The 25,639-nt window shown below is 40.6% G+C and overlaps 1 protein-coding gene across 1 annotated transcript in view; it reads left to right on the forward strand.

The window, feature by feature from the left end:
* The first annotated feature begins 596 nt into the window (after window positions 1–596).
* Window positions 597–25,639, forward strand: part of ABCG2 (ATP binding cassette subfamily G member 2 (Junior blood group)) — a 129,881-nt gene continuing 104,838 nt past the window's right edge. Inside the window, exons 1-2 of the mRNA XM_032861926.1 lie at window positions 597–638; window positions 824–978. The gene's annotated coding sequence lies outside the window, so the exon portion shown is untranslated. The remainder of the gene's footprint in view (window positions 639–823; window positions 979–25,639) is intronic.

Here is a 25,639-nt window from a genome sequence, read left to right on the forward strand (position 1 = left end):
CACCCTTTTGTAACTGAGGAAGCGTGGGTGAAAAGACTTGTCAAGACTAGTAAAGAGAGGGACCAGAAGCTCTTAGTAAATGTCCTATTATTTCACTTAACACCATCACGTTTTCAGAAGATGAAATACTTATTTAATATGGTCTTACCTTCCTATTATATTTCTGGGTTAGAAAAGGAGAACATTAGAAGACTAGCATGTTTGAAATACAGCTGCTCTTTCCTTTTCAATCGCTGGTGGGTCTTTGCCTTGAAACCTAACTCTTGTCTTTGCTTTGGTTTCTTTCACTTCCTTTTAAACATGTTATCTTCTTGTTTGCATTCTTTTTGCTAGAAGGCAGGACCTATTATGAGAGGAGACACCCCCCACCTCCATTTCGTCAGAGCTAGCGAAAGACAGGAAGTTTACACAGAGCACAACTATTTGCTAGGATTGGTTTTGATTCTTCCTCAAGTTGTTGCTAGTGTCGGAGATGCTGTTACCAGGGTTCTGTTTCACAAAGAGAAAGATAAAAATATCTCTCTGACACGTGCCTTTTCTCTCTTCCCCATCCTCTTGCCCGGAATGCCGGAAAAGGATCCCAGAAAGATTGGAGGCATTAGGTCATCAGTTTGAATCTCAGTAGTCAAGAAAAAAATGTGGGTAATGCCGGGCTCCTAGGGGAGAAGGAGGGAAATCAGGGAGAGATGAGAACTGTTCATTTCCACCCCTGGCCATTTCCTCAAGGCTAGTTTCTTTGGAAAGTCTTGGTCTTTTTGGTCCTTGCAGGACCTTGCTGAGGGGCTGCTACGTTTTCTCCCTGGTTCTTGTCCTTGTGCCCGAGGGCTGGCAAGAGGAAACTCCTGGAACTTTAAGGGACATGGATCTGGGGCTGAAGTCTCTATAGGAAAACCTACCAGGGTAGAAGTCTCTGCATCACCGCTGCCTCCCTACGAAGGTTGGGCTGCTTTCCATCCAGCATCGCACGTCCTAACTGAAGTGAGTTGTCTGTTTTTATTTTTTCAAGTGTTCGGAGTAGAGAATCTTGGTTCTTTTTGGAATGCTCTTTAACAAAGATGTCACCTAAATCAGTACTTCTCATCCTTTAATGTGAATATGAATCACTTGGACATTGAGTTAAAAGGCAGCAGAATTCCGTGGGTCTGGTTTGGGCCTGAGACTCTGCATTTCCGACAGACTTGCAGGCAGCCTCAGATCTGTGGGTCCATGAACCACGCCTTGAGTAATAAGGGCTTCAGCCCTCTAGGTTTTTTTGCTTTGGGGGGAAAAGGATTGGGAGGATGCTGGTAGAATGAAGGTATTTAACTAGGTATGTGATTTACGAAGAGCACCTGAAAAGAAAATCAGTCCCCATCCCTTACCCTGGTTGTATCTGCTCAATGGACTATCTCTAAAATTGGGGGTTTCTGTTCAACAGTTCCTAGATGTGGTAAGCCAAGTCACCCCAAGTGAGAGAGAATGTTGGACTGCTCCCTAGACTGCGTGGGTCACTTTAGGCAGAGCCAGAAATCTTTTTTTAATTTTTACAATTTAGGGGATTAAGTGTCCTATCACACCTCAACAGGTACAGCTAGTGGTTACTTTGATCATTTCAGTTTCAGTAAAAATTATGCATACTCGAAAAATAACTGATGTCTTCCACCTACCATTTTGAGGTATAAAGATTGTAAGGCCTATGAATCTACTACAAGGTTGAATGTCAATTCAAGTAAGGAACATAAGTAATATGTTTTGTTTTCTTATGAGAGGCCTTTAATCTCTCCTGGTAATATCTCCCTCTCTTAAATGATTCACATTTATCTGAAAGTCGAGTTTAATCCAAAAGAGACAAGCTAAGAAGGAAAAAATGAATAGATAGGAAGTCTACCTATTCTGTCCGTAGTTGAGGGGAGAAAATAGCAATGGGAAAAAAGGGGGAAAGTAAAGAGTGTGGTGGCTTGGGATGTCATAGCTTCAGGAAATGAATAGAAGAAACCCCAGCTTAGAAATAGAATTCTGACCCACAGACACATGGGAGTTCTTCTGGAATAGTAGCTCATGGCTTCCTCAGCCGGAGAAATATGCTTGAAACAGAATAAATTATAAATTGTGTTGTGATGAGTGAACGTGCCAAAACTATTTGTCATGAAGTCAGGGAGTAGGCACTGGGGTCAAGGGTCCGAGGAATGCGCTGGCCTCGTGAAGCGCAGTAGGAACACATTAAACCATTTCTGAGGGAGAAGAATTGCTTATGTTTGAAATAAGCTTCGAATAACATCCCTTTCTATCATTGGGGTATCACCAGAGGTGTTACTTAAAAATTTAACAACTGTGTGGCACAAACCTTGACCAGTCAGAACAGAGGTTTTTGTAAACAGCCCGCACAATAGCAACTGCTAGGCGGTGAGAATGTCTGGGACTGAACATTGGCTGAAGCTGTTACAGGTTTTAATTAAACTTTTCGGGGGGGGGGGGGAGAGAAATTGTAAAGGCACAGATGAGTTCAGATATATTAATGGTATTCCACCACCATCTGCCAAAGCTCTGGCACCATTTTCTCAGCTGAGGCCACTTCCCTCTGTTCTCTCTAGTCAAGCCCAGAGCAACCTCTCATTCCAGCTGTGTATCTCTTCCAACCTACACTGAAGAGAAATCTTGAGTCGCTGCAAGACTCAAAATCCTATCCGCTTCCTGAGTAGAAGGGAAGATGCATATAGTCTGCGGTAAGGAGTTCCAGCAGGAAAACAAACTTCATCACCATGTTATCCTTCCGTACAAAGCATCGTCACGTATCTTATCCCACATGATTTTCACAACCATCATAGGGAGCAGGTCAAAGGGCTTATTATTCTAACCTGTTAGTGAAGAAATTGAGACGCTGGTTAAGCCATTTCTTACAAGGCACATAGCTGGTTAGTGGGAGTGCTGGATTTGAACCCCAGCCTGATGGCTCCAAGGTCAGGTTTATTTTGTACTTTCTTCAACCTCTCAGGACCTTTGACATCCTGTAGTGTTCCGTACTAGGTCTGCTTTCTTTTTACGTTGGACTTAGAAAATTTTGTACGCTAAAAAGAGTTCTGTTTCTACTTCTTTGTCATTGATGCTCATGCTTGTCTTAAGCTTTGCCTCCATTAAGGTCTTTACTCCGCAGGAATAAATATTTTAGAGCAACGGGTCTCAAACTCAAACTTTATCATGCTTAAAAATCACCCGGGGAGGGTGCATGGGTGGCTCAGTCAGTGAAGCGTCTGCCTTCGGTTCAGGTGTTGCTTCTCCCTCTGTTCTTCACCCCCATCTCATGCTCTGTGTCTTTCTCATTCTCTCTCTCTCCCTCAAATAAATAAATAAAATCTTAAAAAAGAAAAAAAAATCACCTGGATTGCTTGCTAAAACTCAGCTTCCTGGGTTCTACCTCCAGAGATTCTGAGTGGGTCAGGTCCCAGATATAGAATTTGCATTTCTTTAAAGATTTTATTTATTTATTTATTTATTTATTTATTTATTTGACAGAGTGAGATCACATAGAATTTGCATTTCTAATAAGCTTCTAGATGAATCTGATGCTGCCAGCCAGCGGTCACCCTCTTAGACTATAGGTGCAGCTTGTCAGTATTTTAAAAGAATATATTTATGGTTTAGTGAGGGAGCACAATGTGCTTGATAACACAGATTATAGAGCCAGAATTTCTGGGTCTGAATATTGATGACCTCGCTTAGGCAAACTGTGCAATCCTGGGGAAGTTAACCTTTTGTGCCTGTTTCCTAATCTGTAAAATGGAGACAATGGTATGACTTACCTTGGAAGTGAGTTGTGAAGCTTAACTGACTCAGCAGTGCAGGGCTTTTGCTCTATGTGTTTGTTCTTTTATTACCAGGTCTTGCTCAATTCATAATTGTACTTTATAACAGAGACACAAACAATAAGAATTCACATAGATATCAAACACCCTTCTTTAATGTAGGTGGTATGCAGGGCTTAATCACGAGTCAAACATGCTCTTGTGAGGGTTTTTGTGAGTTAAGACCCCAGGTCGCCAGCTAGCACTTCCCACCAAGGGGAGAGAGAGCAGATGATGCTGAGAAGTTGGCTGGGGTCTGCTCACTTGGGGCCTTATGTATCATCCCAAGGGTTTGGACTTAACCATGTTAGAGTGGCAGTTTGAAGCTGGGGAGTGCAATCATAGTTACATTTTAGGAGTTGTCTTGCTGCAATGTGGGGGCTGGTTTGGAAGGAGGTGAGACTATAGACAGAGGTGTTTGAACAGACTGTGGCAATCATCCTGGAGACAGTGAATAAAGGCTTGAACTAAAGCAGTAGGGTAGGGTGCCTGGGTTGCTCAGTGGATTAAGCCTCTGCCTTTGGCTCAGGTCATGATCTCAGAGTTCTGGGACCGAGTCCCACATTGGGCTCTCTGCTCAGTGGGGAGCCTGCTTCCCCCTCTCTCTCTGCCTACCTCTCTGCCTACTTGTAATCTCTGTCTGTCAAATAAATAAAATCTTAAAAAAAAATTAAGCAGTAGGGTAAAGCTCTGAGCATCTCCCATGGTTCGTTCAAGTGAGGGAGTGGAACATAGGTCATGACTCAGGAAATATGATCTGTATTAAAACTCCTTAGCTTACATTTCTCTATGTCAAAAGTCCATGGAGGCTGAGGATGGAGTCTATGTAGTCCCAGCCCCTAGCTCCCAGAAGGTCCCTGATGGATGTTTGGTAAGTGAATGAGAGAGAGTAAGTCAAATTCTCCTTGTGTTCTACAGGTTTCTGTGATCTGGCTCTGACTTACCTCTCTAGCCTCAGCTCCTTCCTCCTCTCTAACCTTTATTCTGGTCACACATGCCTTCCTTTAAGCCTTTGAAAATGCCCAAATGTGACCTCTAGTCCAAAGAGTGTCGAAATACTGCCTCTGGAGCAAATCTGTCCTGCCACCAATTAAGATAAAGTGTTTTTGGAACACAGCCACAACCACCTGATTCTGTATCATTTATGGCTACTTTAGGGCCATAATGGCAGGTAGAGTAATTGTGACAGAGACCACATGGCCTTTGAAGCCCCAGGTATTTTCTATTTGGCCCTTTACAGAAAAAGTTCACTGATTCCCTACTCTAGTTCTTTGTAATTGCTGTGACCTCTGATCTAAATCTCTAACCTCAACAAAATTATAGTAATCAAAAAACAGTGGTAATGGCATAAATAAAAAAATACAGACCAATGAAATGGAATAGAGAGAATGTCCAATGGGGAAAAGACATTCTTTTTGACAGATGGTGCTGGAAAAACTGGATATCCACATACAAAAGAACTGTCAGACCCTTACCTTATACCTTATACCTTATACAGAAATTATCAAAATGGTTCATCAAAATGAACCAAAGACCTAACCATAACAGCTAAAAGTATAAAACTCTTAGATGAAAACATAGGGGAAAAGCCTCATGACAGTGATTTCTGGGATATGACACCAAATGCACAGGCAACAAAAGAAAAAACAGATCTTTGAGCTTCTTTAAAATTAAAAACTCGCATGTCTCAAAGGACATTATTAAGAAAGTGGAAAGACAACCCACAGAATGGCAGAAAATATTTATAAATCATATATCTGATAAGGGGTTAATATCTAGACTATATAAAGGATTCCTACAGCTCAACAACAAAAGCCAAATACCTGAATTATAAAAGGCAGAACGACTTGAGTAGACATTTCTTTAAAGATTATCTAAAAATGGGCAGTAAGCATATGAAAAGATGCTTAACATCACTAATCACAAGGGAAATGTAAATCAAAACCGTAATGAGATACCACTTCATACCCACTAGGATGGCCATAATAAGAAAAAAAAAAGAGGAAAATAACAAGAGTTGGCATGGATATAAACTGGACCCTTTGTGCTTTGCTGGTGGGAGTTTGAAGGGGCATAGCTGCTATAGAAAAGTTTGGCAATTCCTCAAAAGATTAAACATGATGTTACCATACGATCCAGCAATTCTACTTCTGGGTATATACTGAAAGAATTGAAAGCAGGCACTCAAATAGAGATTTGTACACTTGTGAGTAATACAATAGCCAAAAGATGGAAATTACTCAGGTGTCTTATCAGTAGAAGAACACCACAAAATGTGGTCTATGTTTATAATGGAATATTTGTTTTAAAAATTCTGACACATGGATGAACCTTGGTGACATTATGCTGAGTGGACTATGCTAGTCATCAAAGGACAAATACTGTATGACAAATAAACCCTTGTATGAGGGACCTACAGGAGTCAAATTCATAGAAACAGAAAGTAAGATAGTGGTTACTACCGGGGTGACGGGGAGTGAGGAGTGATTGTTTAGCGGGTACAGAGTTTCAGTTTGGGGAAATGAAAAAGTTCTGGAGATGGGTGGTGGTGTTCAGTGTCACAAAACTCTACTCAAAAGTGGGAAATTTTATGTTATAGATATTTTACCACAGTGAAAGAACAAACAAACAGGTCTTCGCATGGCTGGTTCTTATTCTTCAGTTTTCAGCTCAAGTGGTATTTCCTCAAGGAAGGCTCCCATGACTCTATGTAACTTCCTTGTTTGACATACCACTTTCTGAAATGATCATATCTATCTATATCTATCTATCTATCTATCTATCTATCTATCATCTATCTTCATTAGAATGTAAGCTTCCTGAGGAGAGAGTCTTTGTCTAATTCAAAGCTATATCCTAACACTTATATCTTGGCACATAGTAGATGCTCAGTAAATATTTGTGGACTAAACTACAGTTGACCTTTGAACATCATGGGTTTGAACTGTTTGGGTCCACTAACACATGGGTTTTTCCAATAAATATATTGGAAAAATTTTTGGATATTTGTAACAATTTGAAAAAACTCACAGATGAACTGCATAGCCTAGATATATCAAGAAAATTGAGAAGTTAGGTATGTCATGAGTGCATAAAATATATGTAGATATTATTTTGTCACTTACTACCATAAAATAAATAAAAATCTATTATAAAAATTTAAAATTTATCAAAAGGTATGTGCACGGGGGTGCCTGGGTGACTTAGCTGGTAAAGCATCTGACTCTTGATTTTGATCCAGGTAGTAGTCTCAGGGTCATGAGACTGAGCCCTGCATCCAGCCCCGTACTCAGCATGGAGTCTGCTTCAGGCTCCCTCTCCTCCTCTTATACCCCGCCCTCACCCTAACTCTCTCTCTCAAATAAACAAATCTTTTTTAAAAAAGTACCCACACAAATACAGACCATACGTGGTGCCATTTGTGGTCAAGAGAGATGTAAACAAATGCAAAGATGCAGTATTAAATCATACCTACATAAAATTAACTGTAATACATACTATATACTGCAAGAATTTTGTAGCCACCTCTCCTAGCTATGGCAGTGAGCTCAAGTGTTGCCAGTATCCACTTAAAATGCCGTATTACAGTAATAATCTCCGTATGACCCATTTGTCTCTCCAGTATATTGTGTGTCACAGTAAAATGTGTTCTCTTACAGTTCTCACACATTTTTTACGATGCTTAGTGCAACACTGTAAACTTTGAATAACACCATGGGACCCGTAGTAAGTGCCACTAGTGATGCGCAAAGCACTTGCAAGAAACAGAGGAAAGTCATGACATTACAAGACAAAGTTGAGTTGCTTGATATGTACTGTAGATTGAGGTCTGCAGTGTGGTTGCCTGCCATTTCAAGATAAATGAAGCCAGCATAAGGAGCATTAAAAAAAAAAAAAAAAGAAAGAAAAAGAAAAAGGAAATTTGTGAAACTGTCACTATAGCTACACCAATGGGGGTGAAAACTTTGCACTTCTTTGCAAAATACATTTTTATCTCATATTGAAAATGCAGCTCTTTATTTATTTATTTATTTATTTGAGATAGAGAGAGAGTGAGCATCAGCTGGGCGGGGCTGGGGTTCAGAGAGAGAAGGAGAAGCAGACTCCCCGCTGAGCAGAGAGCCTGAGGGACTCCATCCCAAGGCTCTGGGATCATGACCTGAGCCGAAGGCAGATGCTCAACTGACTGAGCCACCCGGTGCCCCGAAAATGCAGCTCTTATTTGGGTACAGGATTAGTGTAAGAAAGGCATATCAGTAGACTCTAATATGATTCTAGAAAAAGTGGGGTATCATTATATGACAGTTTAAAGCAAAAGGAAAATGAAAGATCTAAAGCTGGAGAACTTAATACTAGCAAAGGATGGTTTGATAATTTTAGCAAGAACTTTAGATTAAAAAACATCAACAGGAGAAGCAGCTTCCACCAACCAAGAGGCAACTAGAGAAGTTCTCAGACCGATTAAGAAAATCATTGAGGAGAAAGGGTATCTGCCTTAACAGGTTTTTAATGCAGACTAAAGTGACCTATTCTGAAAAAAAAAAGTGTCACAAAGGACATTTATTAGTAAGGAAGAAAAACAAGCCGCAGGATTTAAGTCAGGAAGGGAGAGGCTAATTCTGCCATTTTGTGTCAATGCAGTCGGTTTATGATCAGGACTGCCTTGTGTATAAAGCTGCTAACCCCTGAGCTGTGAAGGGGGAAGATAAACACCAGCTGCCACTGTTTTGTTTGTCTAGCAAGAGAGCCTGGACAGGGAGAAGCCTTTTTCTGGATTGGTTCCATCAAAGCTTTGTTCCTGAAGTCAGGAGTACCATGCCAGGAAGGGACTGCCTTTTAACATTCTTTTGATTTTGGACAATGCCCCTATTCACCCAGGACCCCATGAGTTCAGCACCAAAGGTGCTGAAGTGGTCTGCTTGCCCTCAAATGTGTCTAATTCAACCTCTAGCTCATGGGGTCATAAAGACCTTTAAAGCTCCCTACACACAGTACTCTGAGGAAATGATTGTCAACATTATGAAAGAGAACTGGAATAGAGAGGACATCATGAAAATCTGGAAGGATCACACCATTGGCGATGCTACTGCTGTTATAGAAAAAGCCATATAAGGGGCACCTGGGTGGCTCAGTGGGTTAAAGCCTCTGCCTTCGGCTCAGGTCATGATCTCAGGGTCCTGGGATCGAGCCCCACATCAGGCCCTCTGCTCTGCAGAGAGCCTGTTTCCCTTTCTCTCTTTCTGCCGGCCTCTCTGCCTGCTCTATTTATGTGATCTCTGTCACATAAATAAATACAATCTTTAAAAAAATATTTAAAAGAAAAAAAAAAGAAAAAGCTGTAAAAGCCATCAAGCCTCAAACAATGAATTCCTGCTGGAAAAACTGTTCCCAGATGTTGTGCAGGTCTTCAAAAGATTTACAACAGAGCTCATCAAGGAAATTATGAACAAGATTGTGGATATGGAAAAAAAAAAAGGTAGAGGGTGGTTGTGATGAAGGGTTTCAAGATATGGACCTTGGAGAAATTTAAGAGCTGATGCCAGAGGAATTAACAGAAGATGACCTGATGGAGATGAGGGCTTCCAAATCAGTGCCAGCCAATGAAAAGATGAAGAAGCGCTTCCAGAAAACACACTGACATTAGACAATCTGGCAGAAGGGTTCTGATTATTCAAGACATCTTTTGTTGTGTTTTCTTTTTTAAAGATTTTAATTATTTGTCAGAGAGAGAGAGAGAAAGGGAGGGAGGGAGAGCACAAGCAGGGGGAGGAACAAGCAGAAGGAGAAACAGGCCCCCCGCTGAGCCATCTCCCCCCACCACCCCGTCTCCCCATCCCCCCCGCCCTCCGCCCCCAGCATCATGATTTGAGCTGAAGGCAGACACTTAACTGACGGAGCCACCGAGGCATCCCTCAAGACTGCTTTTCAATTCTTTTACAACATAGACACTGAAACAAAAGCAAATGGTGGAAGGATTGGTACTGGTTAGTAACATATTTAGAGAAAGGAAAAAGTAAAAAAGTCAGATAGAAATTTCATGTATTTCTGTAAAGTTACACCAAGTGTGCCTGCCTCTCCTGCCTTCCCTTCCACCTCCTCCACCTGTACTGCCTCTGTCGCCCCTGACACAGGAAGACCAAACCCTCCCCTTCTTCCTCTTCTGTCTACTCAACATGAAGATGACAAGGAAGATCTTTGTGATGATTCACTTCCACTTAAGGAATAGCAGGGCGCCTGGGTGTCTCAGTTGGTTAAGTGACGCCTTTGGCTCAGGGCATGATCCTAAAGTCCCGGGATCAAGTCCCTCATCAGGCTCCCTGCTCAGTGGGAAGCCTGCTTCGCCCTCTCCCACTCCCCCTGCCTGCTTGTGTTCCCTCTCTCGCTGTCTCTCTCTCTGTCTCTCTGTCAAATAATTAAGTAAAATCTTAAAAAAAATAGTAAACAGTCATCATGCTGTACAGTTAATAAGCAACTGTTGTCTATGTGTGTGTGTCTTTGTGTGAAAATCTAATAACTGTACAAGAGCTGTATTGAGACATTTTGTGTCATTATCATCATCATTGCCTGAGTATTCATCACGTAGAACACTGTGTGCAAGAATTGTATGGAAGTGGATAACCTTTCAAAGACATAAGGTGAATGATATTTAATGCAAATTTAATATTGTGGTAGTTTTCTTTTTTTTTAAGATTTTATTTATTTATTTGAGAGAGAAAGTGAACGAGAGAGAGAGAGAATACAAGCAGGGGGAGTGGCAGGCAGAGGGAGAAGCAGACTCCCTGCTGAGCAGAGAGCCCAATGTGGGGCTCTATCCCAGGATCCTGGGATCATGACCTGAGCCAAAGGCAGATGTTCAATTGACTGAGCCACCCAGGTGCCCCTATCTTTTCATTTTTCAAGTCTAATTTTAGTGATATATGTAATATCTATAGTGTTTTGTTTCATATAAGACAATATTTAAGTATAGCCTCTCTGGAGAACAGTATGGAGGTTCCTCAAAAAGTTAAAAATAGAGCTACCCTATGACCCAGCAATTGCATTACTAGGTATTTACCTAAAGGATACAAAAATACTGATTTGAAGGGATACATGCACCCTGATGTTTATAGCAGCATAGCCAAATTATAGAAGGAGCCCAAATATCCATCACCTGATGAATGGATAAAGAAGATATATATCTATCTATATATGTATAGATATATATATATCATATATCATAGCAGCATAGCCAAATTATAGAAGGAGCCCAAATATCCATCAACTAATGAATGGATAAAGAAGATATATATATATATATATATATATACACACACACACACACACCTATATATACATACATACATATATATGTATATATATACATATATATACCTATACCTATAATATATATATATTAGCCATAAAAAGAATGAAATCTTGCCATTTACACCAGTGTGAATAGAGCTAGAGAGTATAGTGCTCAGTGAAATGTCAGAGAAAGAGAAAATATGACTTCACTCACATGTGGAATTTAAGAAACAAAACAACTGAGCAATCGGGAAAAAAGAGAGAGACAAACCAAGAAACAGATTCTTAACTATAGAGAACAAAATGATGGTCACCAGAGGGGAGGAGGGCCTGGGTTAAATAAGTGATGGGGATTAAGGAGAGCACTTGTTGTGATGAGCACTGGATGTGGTATGGAAGTGATGAATCACTATACTGCACACCTGAAACTAATATTACACTGTGTGCTAACTAACTGGAATTTAAATAAAAACTTGAAGTCAATATTGATGTAGGCACTGAGAGAGGATCTTGTAATCAGACGATGTAAACTTACAGTATCAATAACAGTACAGTGCTATAAATGTATTATCTCTTACAATTTTTTTTTTTTAAAAGATTTTATTTATTTATTTGACAGACAGAGAACACAAGTAGGCAGAGAAGCAGGCAGAGAGAGAGAGAGAGAAGCAGGCTCTGCACTGAGCAGAGAGCCCGATGCGGGGCTCGATCCCAGGACCCTGGGATCATGACCTGAGCCGAAGGCAGAGGCTTTAACCACTGAGCCACCCAGGCGCCCCTATCTCTTACAATTTTAAAAACATTTTCTTTAGTTCACTTTATTGTAAGAATACAGTATGTAATACATATAAACATATAAAATATGTGTTACTCAATTGTTTCTTGTAAGCTTCTGGTCAGCAGTAGGGTATCAGCAGTTAAGTTTTTAGAGAGTCAAAAGTTGGATTTTCAATTGCACTGATAGTTGGTACCCCCAACTCTGGAGTTGTTCAAGGGTCAACTATAATAAAAACAGTTTAATGAGAAAAGAGAAAGGACTCCACCTGGAGGTTGCATTAGTAAGTGTATTCTGTGGGAGTTTTAAACGTACAATATTAACGTCAAAGCCAAAGGAAAAATGTAACTTCAGGAGTATTAGTTGTGATGGTGGAGCGAGAAGACATGAAGAAGAAGTGAAGCAGACATATTTGTATAAAATATTTCCATATGAAGTTCCTCCTTTCCATGTAAACTCCCTTCTCAGCCTCCTAATTCCCAAGACTTGAGCAATTCCTCTGCTTCCTCTCCATGTATCACCCGTTCATTTACTTACTGTCTATGGCTGCTTTCATGCTACAATGCCAGAATGGAGTGGTTGCTATAGCAACTGCATGGCCCACAGTCTAAAGTGTTTACTCCCAAGCCTTTTACAGGAAACGCTTGCCAACCAATACCTAATGTAAAGACAATAGACTGGAGATACTTGTTTACTATTCTCCAAGAACTTTCATGTATTCATTCAAGTCAATTTAGAAATAATTGCTGAGCACCTACTATGTTTCAGGCACTGTCCTAGGCATCAAGGATAGAACAGTGAATTAAATAGAACCTGCTCTTGTAAAGCTCACCTTCCAGTGAGAGAAGACAGATAATAAACAATAACCAAATAATGTAGTATGTTAGGTGAGAAGGGCTAGAGAGAAAAGCATAGTAAGGGAAGGGGTAATTAGGAAGGCAAAGGGAGGTTTCACAATTTTATTTATTTACTTATTGATTGATTGATTGCACGTGTGTGCCCACCTAAGCACTGAGGGAGGGGCAGAGGGAGAAATCTTTTTTTTAAAAACAAAAATTTATTTATTTGAGAGGAGAGTGAGAGAGAGAGCATGGGGTGGGGGATTGGCGGGCAGAGGGAGGAGGAGAAGCAGACTCTCCACTGAGCAAGGGGCCCAATACTGGGCTTGATCCCAAGATGCTCAGATCACGACCTAAGCTGAAGGCAAACTCATAACTGACAAGCCACCCGGGCACCTCAGAATTTTCATTTTTAATGAATTTCTAAGTGAAGTGAATGGTCACTGGTCCAGGGAAACACGTTAAATAGTATTGCTTGGTGACTATACACTAGCTGAAAGGAAATACCCAGTGATTCTGGGAATTATTAAATACTGCTTCTGAAATGACACTGACTCCCAGGAACCCAAAACACCACCAAGTTCAAAAATTCAGAGTAGCGGAGCGCCTGGGTGGCTCGGTGGGTTAATCCTCTGCCTTTCGCTCAGGTCATGATCTCAGCATCCTGGGATGGAGCCCCGAATCCAGCTCTCTGCTCAGCAGGGAGTCTGCTTCCCAACTCTCTCTCTGCCTACTTGTGATTCTCTCTCTGTCCGTGACAAATAAATAAATAACACCTTTAAAAAAAATTCAGAGTAGCAACTTATGGAGATGAGCAGATAGAAGCAGTCTTGGCCTAACTTAGTCTAACTTTGGGGCCCTGCATGGAGTAACAGCTATGATGGCAGGAAGCATCACATGAAATCCCCTGGAACTGCCCTCCCACTCCTGCGTCCTATGTACCAAGACATGAACCAAAAAGTAACAACACATCCTCAGAGAGGATTGTGGGGATTAATAACAGCAACAGAGATGTATGATACTGGGGTGGGGATTCCTCTAGCCTTTCTGTGTAACTCACCTGTTCAGCTTATACAAAAGTCAGATGGATCATACAGGATGCATTAGATTGTTATGATTTTTTTTTAAGATTTTATTTATTTATTTGACAGAGACAGTGAGAGAGGGAACACAAGCACGGGGAGTGGGAGAGGGAGAAGCAGGCTTCCCACCAAGCAGGGAACCAGATGTGGGCCTCCATCCCAGGACCCTGGGATCATGACCTGAGCCGAAGGCAGCCACTTAACAACTGAGCCACTCAGGTGCCCTATTATGATCTTTTTTTTAAAAGCTTTTATTTATTTATTTTAGAGAGAGATAGGAAGCATGAGCAGGGGGAAGGGCAAAGGGGGAAGGGGAGAGAGAATCATAAGCAGACTCTGTACCAAATGTGGAGCCTGACATGGGGCTCGATCCCACCACCCTGAGATCATGACCTGAGCCTAAATCAAGAGTCAGTCACTTAACCAACTGAGCTACCCAGGTGCCCCAGATTACTATGATTTTAACTAGGTGGTGATTCAAATCTCAGCAGCCACTCAAGATGTTGTATCTTTAGTGGAGACAATCAGCACAACACCTGGAACCTAGTATGCAACTCTTGACTTATCAAATGTTTTCTTTTCCTTTCTAATCAATAAGGAAAATCAAACACAATTTGTATTTATTTATATAGCAGTAACAACAGTATACATTTATGTTCATGTCCCAGGGCTTTGTCCTCTCTCTCTCTCCTCCCATCCTAATTTAGTTGAGAGGAACCTTGATTGTCTTGATATCTCAGAGGACATCGTACCGATCCTGTACATTAATGTCATTATGCCAACTGGATCTGGTAAGCAGAAAGAAACAAGTATCAAAAATACCTCATTTACATACCTGATTTCAGCTCAGGTCATGATCCCAGGGCGGTGAAACTGAGCCCTGCTTTGGGCTCTGTGCTGAGCTTGGAGACTGCTGAAGATTCTCTCCCTCCAAGGTGCCTGGGTGGCTCAGTTGGTTAAGCGTCTGCCTTTGGCTCAGGTCATGATCTTGGGCTCCTGGAATTGAGCCCCGAGCAGGACTCCCTGCTCAGCGGGGAGTCTGCTTCTTCCTCTTCCTCTGTCCCTCCCCATGCTCATTCTCTCTCATGCTCTCTCTCTCAAACAAATAAATAAAATCTTAAAAAGAAGAAAATTCAGACATTACCCCATGGGGTACCCAGTCCACTAAGTCAGAATCCCTGGGAGCGGACCTCTAGAATCAGTGTTGTAATAAGTTCTCAGCACATTTAAAAAGGTACCGGCTTAGATCAGTAGTTCTCAACAAAGAGTGATTTTGACCCTCAGGTTAGGGCTGACAAATAAAATATAGGGATCCCAGTTAAGTTTTGAATTTCAGATAAGGAACAAATAATTTTTTTAGTATAAATATGCTCTATGCAATAGTTTGAATCTGAAATTCAAATTTCATCTGTGTTTTTATTTGCTAAATCTGGTAACCCTACTCTCCAGAGGATATTTGGTAATGTTTAAGCAAACATTTTGGTTGTCCCAACTGGAGAAAAGGTGATGTGTGTGTGTGTGCTACTGGTATCTTATGGGTAGAAACTAGGTATGCTCTCGAACATTCTACAGTGTACAGGACAGTCCCCTCCCCGCTGCCACACCAAAGAAATACCCAGGCCAAAATGTCAGTAGTACGGGGGTTGAGAAATGCTGGCTTGGAGGAGGATTTATGATATACCATGTCTATGGCTGTGTTGCAGGATCTTTTCTCAATCTCCCAGATTTTCCCTCTTGTTGGGGCTCTTAGTCTCTGAACTGACTTAGGTCTGGGTATTGGGTACAAGGCATCCTTTGGCAACTTCAGTTAGGTTCTGCAGACTTAGATTTTTTTTTCTTTTTTACTTTGTCCTTTTTTTTTTAATATATACAAAGATTTTATGTATCTATTTGAGAGAGAAAGAGAGCACAAGTAGGGGAGAGGGGCAGAGGGAGAAGGAGAAGCAGGCTCCCTGCCCCAGGATCATGACTCCTGCCAAAGGCAGAGGCTTAACCAACTGAGCCACCCAGGCCCCACTTGATTTTTTTTTTTTTCTATATACATATGTCAAGCAGCATATTAGTATGCTGTTGGTTTATGATTTCTTGGAACCCCCAAATCTATTAGCCAGTGCCACAAACCAGAGATGGTAAAAAATGCCCCATCTGTGGTTTGTTGTAGTCATTGCCCCATATTATCTCAAGCAGCCCAGTGCTATGCGGAGCCTTTCCCATGCAGAATCCCTATATTTCCACTGAAATAAGGGCACACATTTTCACCAGAGACTCATCTGCCAGTATCTCTGAGCTGCAGAGCTCTTCAAGGATGCTGAGGCCTGCCTCACTCATGCATTTCCTAATATCTTGGTGAAAGGGGTGTCCTTTAGACCTTCCCAGAGGGTTCTAGTCAGGAGGTGGCTGGGACAGTTGCACGTAATGGATCCATTCCTATTTTCCCAAAACTTGCATTCTTTTGCCTACAGTATGCTGAGAATATCTGGCATTTCAGTCTCATTAACTCTGTGTTATTGTGGAGTCCCAGCTTTCGTTAGCCGACCTTTTCAAAACTGTTAACACTTTCCCCATTACTCCAGCCAGCATGTTATATTCAAACCCTGGAGGAGTGTGCCCATGTCAGTGACCTTGGCCTAATTGAGTATATTTTGTCTCCATTGGCTTAACACTTTTAGAATCTATACCTTCGGCTGCTCCCTAGACTTCTGCTAATGCATGTTTGCAAAATCATACAACTCTGTTGGGGAATAGGCTGCCTCCTCCTGGGACAGGCTGGTGTGCTCTCTCAGAGGTATGGCTCCAGTTTCTACTGGTGCTTAAGAAAACTCTAAAACTGAGAGGCCTAAAACAACAACAATTAAATGGATTTGAGAGGGAATGGGAGAGGGATCGCTGACGCGAGTATAGAGGACTCCTTTGAAGAGTTTTGTTGTATAAGAAGGCAGAGCTATATAGCAGTGGTCATAAGGTGTGAGATGAAGAGAGATGTTGAAGATGAAATAAATAAAAAATAACATGGTTGCATGCCATTGGAAATGATCCAGTAGTAAGAGATAAATATGGTAGAGACATATCAATATATCAGGATATGGTAGATAGATACATAGATATAGATAGATCCTATATATAGATACTATCTATCTATCTATATCTATATACTATATCCATATCTATATCCATATGTGTTGATGTATAAGAGAATTTAAGGGATTTACTGCAAAATGGAGACATGGCCTTAAGCCTTAGACAGAAGCATAGACGTTCATCTAGGCCAAAGTAATAGGAGCAAAGGCAGAGTATGTTGGTAGGTGGGCAGCTATGGTAGAGTGAATCTAGAAGTCTCTTTTGCTTGCTTCAGTTTTCTCAGTAAAGTAAGAAATAAGGTAATCAGCTGAGGATGACTATGAGAGAAGGTACTGAGCAGGAAGAAGACATTGTGACATATCAAAATAGGGAAAAAGAAGAGTGAATGGTCTAGGGAAGTATAGTATGATTGCTGGGCACTACTGAGCACTAAGATTCTTCTTCTTCTTCTTCATCTTCTTTTTTTTAAAGAAAGCTCCACTTAAAAAAAAAATTAATAAAAAAAAAAAAGAAAGAAAGAAAGAAAGAAAGCTCCATGCCCAACATGGAGCCCAGTGTTGGGCTTGAACCCATCACCCTGAGATCAAGACCTGAGCTGAAAGAGTCAGCTGCTTAACCAACTGAGATACCCTGGCATCCCCCAGTGTTAAGATTCTTGATCATGAATTTAAAATCAGAAGAACCACTATTCTTATCTGTTTTCCTCTACCCACATTTAGTGTTAGGTATAGAGTGGGGGAGATGTGGATTTAAGGGAGTTTGTAGTTTAGTCAAACAAATGACAATGCAAAAGAAGAGCAAGGGAGTTTGAGGGTGTTTGCTAGGCTGTTATTATAATGAATAATTGGGATTTCATCTGGTATGGAGACTAAAGTGAACAATGGGGAATGAGGCACAGTGAAATACTAGCAAAATTAATGGATTGTATATTCTTATAGGGGTCAAAGATTTGTTGGGATAGGGTTCCTAGAAGGAGCTGGGTGGAAATACGGGATATGGTGGTCAGAGAGCGAAATGGTACTAGTATGACAGTGTCTCTGGTGACTTGGGAGTGCATAGCTGGAACAGGGTGGAGAATAAGGGCATTGGAGGAGAGAAGGTCAAGGTAGTCAGAAGCCAGGGTGTCAGGAAAATCACTTGTATGTGTATTGATTTCACCACGAAGCAAGACAGAAATAGTGTTATGGAGAGTGATGGTGTACCGGGAACTAAAGTTACTCATAAATGGAGCAGGAGGGTCCTAGAGTTTAAAGTTAGCAGCAACCATAAGAGGCAGGCAGTAATAAAGTCTGATGACATGAAATTCAAAGCTGCGATCTTAGTGGGGAAATTAGTAGGAGACGATCCACTTTGAGATGTTCACATTTTGCGGTGGTTTCTTCTCCCAGAATAAGCAATATCAGAATGTAAAATTCCCCAATGTCACCTTAAGGAAAATACATTTCCATAAAGACTTTTCATGCTTTAGGGAGACCTGGGTAGTGCAATCAGTTAAGCGTCTGCCTTGGGGTCAGATCATGATCCCGGGGTCCTGGGATTGAGTCCTGCATCGGGTTCCCCGCTCAGTGTGGAGTCTGCTTCTCCTACTTGCCGCTCCCCCTGTTTGTACTCTTTCTCTTTCTCTGTCTCTCTGTCAAGCGCCTATTATCTCTCTGACAACCGCCAACCCCCCCACCCCCGTCCCCCAAAAAGATTTTTCATGCTTTAAACACAAGAGGGCGTCAGAGTCTACCAAGGGATTATTTCTGCTTCTCGAAAGCTAGGACAACCATAGTTACTTTTGAGAGTGAAAGGGGACAAAAAAACAGTATATTGCAAATATCATATTCTTTTGAATATAAAATTCATCACTTTAGGGGCGCCTGGGTGGCTCATTCAGTTAAGCGGCTGCCTTCGGCTCAGGTCATGATCCCAGCATCCTGGGATCGAGCCCCGCATGGGACTCTGCTCAGCAGGAAGCCTACTTCTCCCTCTCCCACTCCACCTGCTTGTGTTCCCTCTCTCACTGTGTCTTTCTCTGTCAAATAAATAAATAAAAAATCTTAAAAAAAAACCCAAAACAAAACAAAGTACCTACCTTAATTATCATTACCTTTTTGTTGTTGTTGCAAAAAAGTAGTTTTATTAAAGCCCAGGGACAGGATCCGTGGGCTGAAGGAACTACCCAGTACAGACCTTAATTTTTTAAAAATACTTTATTGCTGACACACCTGGATGTTGCAGTTGGTTGAGCATTTGACTTGGTTTCAGCTCAGGTCATGATCTCAGGGTCATGAGATTGAATCTTGCATCAGGCTTCATATTCAGCACGGAATCTGCTTGGAACTCTTCCTCCTCTCTCCCTACCCCTCCCCCCCCACCCATACTCTCTCTCTCTCTAAAATAAATAAATCTTTGAAAAAAATACTTTATTGCTAAAAACTGCTAATCATCATCTGCGCTTTCAGCAAGTCCTAATCTTTTTGCTGGTGGAGGTTCTTGCCTCATTGTTGATGGCTGTTGACTCATCAAGGTGATAGTTGCTGAAGGTTGGGGTAGTCATGGCAAATTCTTAAAATAAGACAACAGTGAAGTTTGCTGCATCAATTTGACTCTTCCCTTCATGAGACATTTCTCTGTGGCACGCAGTGCTGTTTGGTAACATTTTACCCCTAATAGAACTTCTTTCAAAATTGAAGTTAATGCTCTCAAACCCTGCTGTTGTTTTATCAAACAAATTTATGTAATATTCTAAATCCTTTGTTGTCATTTCAACAATCTTCACAGCATCTTCACCAGGAGTAGATTCCATCTCAAGAAAACATCTTCTTTGGTGTGCCTGGGTGGCTCAGTGGGTTAAAGCCTCTGCCTTTGGCTCAGGTCGTGGTCTCAGGGTCCTGGGATGGAGCCCCCCCATTGGGTTCTCTGCTCAGCAGGGAGCCTGCTTCCCCCCACCCCCACCTGCCTCTCTGCCTACTTGTGATCTCTGTCAAATAAATACATAAAATCTAAAAAACAAAAACAAAACACGTCTTCTCTGCTATCCATAAGAAGCAACTCTTCCATCTATTCAAATTTTATCATGAGATTGTAGCAATTCAGACACATCTTCAGGCTCCATTTCTGATTCTAGTTCTCTTGCGTTTTCCATCACATCTGAAGTTAACTCCCTTCCCTCAAGTCTTGAACTTTTCAAAGTCATCCATGAGGATTAGAATCAACTTCTTTTAAACTCTTATTAATGTTGGAATTTTGACCTCTTCCCATGAATCACAATTTTTTTTGTTTGTTTGTTTTGTGGTTTTTTTTTTTAAAAGATTTTATTTATTTATTTGACAGACAGAGATCGAAAGTAGGCAGGCGGGGGGTGGGGGAGTGGCGGGGAAGCAGGCTCCCTGCCAAGCAGAGAGCCCAATGTGGGGCTTGATCCCAGGACCCTGGGATCATGACCTGAGCCAAAGACAGAGGCTTTAACCCACTGAGCCACCCAGGCGCCCCGAATCACAAATGTTTTTAATGGCATCTAGAATGGTGAAACCTTTCTAGAAGGTTTGTAATTGACTTTGCCCAGATCCACAGCGGAATGACTATCTATGGCAGCTATAGCCTTATGAAATGTATTTCTTAAATAATAAGACTTGAAAGTTGAAATTACTCTTTTTCCATGGGCTTCTGAATGGATGTTATGTTTGTAGGCATAAAAACAACATCAATCTTGTTGTCTATCTCCATCAGAGCTCTCAGCTGACTGGATACATTATCAGTCATGGTTTGGAAGGAATCTTTTTTTTTCTGAGTAGTAGGTCTCCACAGTGGGCTTAAAATATTCAGTAAACCATATCGTGAGCAGATATGCTGTCATCCAGTTTTTGTTTGATTTTAGAACATAGGCAGGTAGATTTAGCATAATTCTTAAAAAGCTTAGTATTTTCGGTGACCATTGGTTTCTATTTAAAGTTACCAGTTAATAAGAGAGTCAGCCTGCCTTTGAAGCTTTGAAGCCAGGCATTGACTTCTCTTTAGCTATGAAGATCCTAGATGGCATCTTCTTCCAGTAGAAAACTGTTTCATCTACTTGGAAAACTTGTGGTTTAGTGTAGCCACCTTTATTAATCATTTTAGCTACATCTTCTGGATAACTTGCTGTAGTTTCTATTCATCTTGTCCTTTTATGTTATAGAGAGACTTCTTTCCTTAAACCTCATGACTCAATCTCTGATACTTCAACTCTTCTTCTGTAGCTTCCTCAACACTTTCAGCCTTCACAGAATTGAAAAGAGTTAGGGTCTTGCTCAGGATTAGACTTTGGCTTAAGTGGATGCTTTGGCTGGTTTGACCTGTCCAGACAACTCAAACATTCCCCATATCAGCAATAAGGATCTTTCACTTTCTTATCATTTGTGTGTTCACTGGAGTAGCACTTTTTATTTCCTTCAAGAGGTTTTCCTTTACATTTACAATTTGGCTAATTGTTTGGCACAAGATGCCTAGCTCTCAGCCTATCTTGGCTTTTGACATCCTTCCTCACTGAGCTTCATCATTTTTAGCTTGATTTAAAATGAGAGATGCATGACTCTTTCTTTCCCTTGAACATATGGAGGCCATTGTAGAGTTATCAATGGGCCCAGTTTCAACATTGTTGTGTCTTAGAACAGAGAGGCCCAAAGAGAGGGAGGGAGACAGAGGAACAGCTGGTCGGTGGAGCGGTCAGAACACCACATTGATTGATTAAGTTTATTGTTTTATATGGGCATGATTGGTGGTGCCCCAAAACAATTGCAATAGTTTTATCAAAGGTCAGTGACCACAGATCAATAGAACAAATATAATGATGATGGAAAAGTTTGAAATATTACAAGAATTACCTAAATGTGACTCAGAAGCACAAAGTAAGCAAATGCTTTTGGGAAAATATTGCTGATAGACTTCCTTGACCTAGGGTTGCCACAAACCTCCCCAATTTGTAAAAATGTAGTTACCTGCAAAGCACAATAAAATGAACCTGTAACTTCCACTCAATTTTCTTGTAAACCTGGAACTGCTCTAAAAAATAAAAAAGTCTACTTTGAAAAATACAAAAGAAGGAAAAAATTACTTTGAAAATTGTGGCCACATAGATAAAACTATAAACATATATCCATATTCAATCTGATATCCTTTTTGTATCAGAAAAAGTGTGGTCCTAAAAGCAAGAATATGAAAGAATAAAGAATTTATTAAATTTAAAAAGCTTTAAAAATAGAACCAAAATGACAATTACATTAAGGTTACCTCCCATGATTAAAAAACAAAGCAAAACAAACAAACAAACAAACAAACAAACAAAAACGGCAGCATTCTATCAAGGCTAGAGTAAATTGCAGACTTTCTTCGGCAAGCAGAAGAATTAGCTAATACATGAGGTAAATGCAGGGATATCACAGTAACTCTCTTGAAGGTACCTAATCAATTACAGATTAGGGCCAGGGCAAGAAATCAATCTGCAGAAATCTCTGGTTTCCAAATTACGTTAGCTCAACTAGTTGCTAGGATATCTGCCAACAGTGCTCAGGGTAACATACAGTTTTCTTAGTGTTAAAGCTTGAATGTGAACTCTTCCACTTGAAAAGAATTTGGGATTAAAGAATGTTCACCTCTTTTGTTATTTTATTATTTAATATAATTTGGCCTATTAAAGTATGAGACCAATTTTGTCAATCCAATTTTAAATGTGTAATTAAATAAGTGATTTAAGCTTTTGATTTAAAGTGGAAATCTTACTCAGTTTTTAGAAAGTAATAGAGCACTAAAAAAATTAAGGTTCACTGTATTATGACCTTTATGCACACAGTCTGTTATGCTCTGTGGTTTCAGGTGTGCAATAATTTGCCCAAGGGTTTAATCCCAAGAACGACTTCACGAGAACAAATGTGGTTTTTTTTCATATAGTTCCTTACCTAATAAATATGTAATATAAATTTAAGCAAATTTCTATTTCATATATTTATAAACAAAGTAAAAAAATGAACATTTTGTGGAGTTTGTATTTTGCATACTCAAGGTGAGAATTAAGTTTCAAATAAACCTGTAATATTAAAAAAGAAAAAAGATTTTAGTTAAAAAGTAGGAGCCTAGGATCCAGCCCTGATTATACCACTTGGTAGTACACCATATGACGTCATCTTATAGAATCTGTTACCAATGGTGATATTAAAATGTGATTTCTATAGGGGCGCCTGGGTGGCTCAGTGGGTTAAAGCCTCTGCCTTCGGCTCAGGTCATGATCCCAGGGTTCTGGGATCGAGCCCCCTATCAGGCTCTCTGCTCTGCGGGGAGCCTGCTTCCCCCTCTCTCTCTGCCTGCCTCTCTGCCTACTTGTGATCTCTGTCTGTCAAATAAATAAATAAAATCTAAAAAAAAAATGTGATTTCTATAAAAGTATCAGTAGGTAGAAAGTCCAGTTGAATTCAAGCAGCAGCTAGTAACTCTATACTGTTAAAGACCCAGGAAAAACTAATATATATTAGCCCTTTAGTATTATTTAATGTACTTGGCAGATTTCTCCATTGGATGCAGAGAGTGATAGGGGTCTTTAATAGAATAGTCATAACTTAAAGCTACTTGTTATGCATTTAAAAACAACACTACACTATAAAGAGAAAATAATGAGTTTTTCCCCATACCTAGCATAGTATCTGGCATTTAGTAAACCTAGTATGTATTTGTTGAATGAATGGAAGAACTATTGATTTAGCTGAGGGATTAAGAAGTAAACATCTCAAAGTTAGATGATACTATGAGACAGTGGTTCTGGAAGCGTGTAAGAAGCAATAAGTGATAAATTGCCAATGAATGAAAGTGAGAATAAGTGTTAAGAGCTCAAAGTACGGAGAAACGACTGGGGGCTAGAGTGGTCAAGGAAGGCTTCATAGGGTAGGTTAGTCTTAGAACATCTTTGCTTTAAAAATATTTTGGATTTGAAAGTGTAAGAGTGGGGAATGGCATGGGATGCAAGAGGACAAGCAAAGGAATGGAAGTGAGAAAATAAGAGAAAATAAGAGGCACGTTGACTCTCTAGCATGGCAGCCTGGCTGTCTTAGAAAAGAAGAGGCAGGAAAGGCCTCTTAACACCAGGGTGTGGTGGTCATGCTTCTCAGGCTCAGGAGTCTGGACACGATGCTTTCAGTAAAGAGAAGAACAAATGGCTTTTCAATAGGCAATGGTAATACAGAAAGACTTTGGTGGTTCTGGAATAAAGGTAATACTGGGGTCAAGGTGTAGAGTGGTTTGGGTGGGATTAGAGGAGCGAGTGCTGTTGGCAGAGAATACTTAGAACACAGATATAAGGTAATAAAGGGCTAAGTCACGGTTAAGGTCAGAGGTTATGGAAAGAGACAGATTCCTTCGACATTGTAAAGGAAGAAGTAAAGGGACTGGTGACTACATAAAAAGGAAGGACAAGAGTATATGAAAGTGGAAGACAAGGGTAAATTTTCGAAAGAAGTATACATCGGTAGGTTTTTTATATTTTTAGTTTTGTTGTTGTTTATTCTAAATGACTCGGAATCAGCCTCTATAGCAGAAGGTAGTGTGGAGAAAGGTTGACTTTTTCAACAGAGAAAAGAACTTTTTGCAAATCAACATGTAACTAGAATGCATTACTCCTAGGGGTTTAACTCTTAGGTATGTTAATATTAGAATCTTGGCTTTCCAAATAAATCCAGTAAGAGTTAAGCAATGCATACCTAGCGGGATAATGTATATTCTGATAAGCTGGAATGTTGCAGTCTGCTGGGGTCTTTGGGAGACTTTTCAACCATTTTGTAAGGAAGAGCCCAAGACACAAACAGGTTGTGCTTCAGCAAAGAGGATAGAAGTCGAATTCTCTGCCAGTGCAACTGAAGGGAACAACTACAGGAATTTTTTTTTTTTTCTTGCATGTTTTTAATGTGTCACTGCTGGTAAATATGCTTTAGGAAAGGATGAGTAACTCCTGGCCAAAGATGAAGCAGCTTTAAAGAAAGCAAAGACAAAACATAAGAACTGGCAGGACTCTTCAGAGGCTGGCTAGTATTGTTTAGGCCAGACTGGCCTTCCTGTTTTGTGGGATTCTCAAACAGTTTTTGTTTTTAGCTGACAAATATTGTAGCAGCTTAGGACCTGGATTCCCTGTCTAACTATTTCTTTCTTTCCCTTCCTTCCTTTCTTTCTTTCTTTCTTTCTTTCTTTCTTTCTTTCTTTCTTTCTTTCTTTCTTTCTTTCTTTCTCTTTCTTTCTTTCTTTCTTTTTCTTTCTTTCTCTTTCTTCCTTTCTTTCTTTCTTTCTTTTTCTTTTTAAAGACTTTATTTATTTAATTGACAGGCAGAGATCACAAGTAGGCAGAGAGGCAGGCAGAGAGAGAGGGGGGAAGCAGGCTCCCCACTGAGCAGAGAGCCCGATGCGGGGCTCAATCCCAGGACCCTGGGATCATGACCTGAGCCGAAGGCAGAGGCTTTAACCCACTGAGCCGCCCAGGCGCCCCTCCCTGTATATTTCCATGCAGAACACACTACTCTAATTCTGAGATCAAGTACTCCTATTAGCATCCTAATCCTCACAGCCAATGCTTCCAAAACAATGAACTGAATTCCTCTCTGATGGAGAGAATAATGAATCCCCTTTCACCAGAAGCAACCCAAGTCCTTTATTCCTTCAAAGCATTTTCAGCTATCCCCCCTTTATTTGTACACAACAGAACAAATAAAATGGGGCTAGCTTGCTCAGCCATGTGAAGACAAATGATCCAGAACCTAAAATATACTG

This window comes from Lontra canadensis, unplaced genomic scaffold, assembly GCF_010015895.1.
Source record: "Lontra canadensis isolate GAN:19392208 unplaced genomic scaffold, GSC_riverotter_1.0 scaffold1, whole genome shotgun sequence".
In the NCBI taxonomy this organism is placed as follows: domain Eukaryota; kingdom Metazoa; phylum Chordata; class Mammalia; order Carnivora; family Mustelidae; genus Lontra; species Lontra canadensis.